Source organism: Etheostoma spectabile, chromosome 13 (genome assembly GCF_008692095.1).
Source record: "Etheostoma spectabile isolate EspeVRDwgs_2016 chromosome 13, UIUC_Espe_1.0, whole genome shotgun sequence".
NCBI classification, from domain to species: Eukaryota; Metazoa; Chordata; class Actinopteri; order Perciformes; family Percidae; genus Etheostoma; species Etheostoma spectabile.
The window spans coordinates 22152902-22153429 of record NC_045745.1 but is presented as its reverse complement, the minus strand read 5'-3'; the positions used below and the strand labels follow the sequence as shown (position 1 = coordinate 22153429).

General features: G+C 35.0%; 1 protein-coding gene across 1 annotated transcript in view; it reads right to left on the bottom strand.

Annotated features, from left to right (window-relative positions):
* The window catches only part of fryb (furry homolog b (Drosophila)), a 50989-nt gene that overhangs the window by 26079 nt on the left and 24382 nt on the right, over nt 1–528 (bottom strand). The window lies entirely within an intron of this gene.

Sequence of the window (528 nt, the reverse complement as noted above, 5' to 3'; positions counted from 1 at the left end):
CACACCCAAGTTGGAAATCACTGCAACCAATTCTATTCGTCATAATGTACCTAGCACCTGGACCATACTCTGAATTCTTATCTGAATTAAATCCTTAATCCTTAAATCCTTAAAACGGACAAAGTTATTATTGTAGGGGATTTTAATATTCATGTGGACGATGACAATGATAGCCTTAGTACTGCGTTTATCTCTCTATTAGATTCTATTGGCTTCTCTCAAAGTGTTCATAAACCGACTCACCTTTTTAACCACACCCTCAATCTAGTTCCGCTATGTGATGTTATTGGAAAATGAAAAAATTGAACATTTAATAGTGTTCCCACAGAATCCTTTTTTATCTGACCACTGTTAGAAAACTTTTGAGTTTATACTGTTGAACTACACGCCATTAGGCAAAGACTTCTATACAAGAGTTCTATCTGATAAATTTAAGAATGTGATTCCATTAGCTTTTAATTCATTACCAAGTCACAACGTAACAGAGGACTCCGATGCTAATTTCAGTCCCTCCCAAATTGATCATTT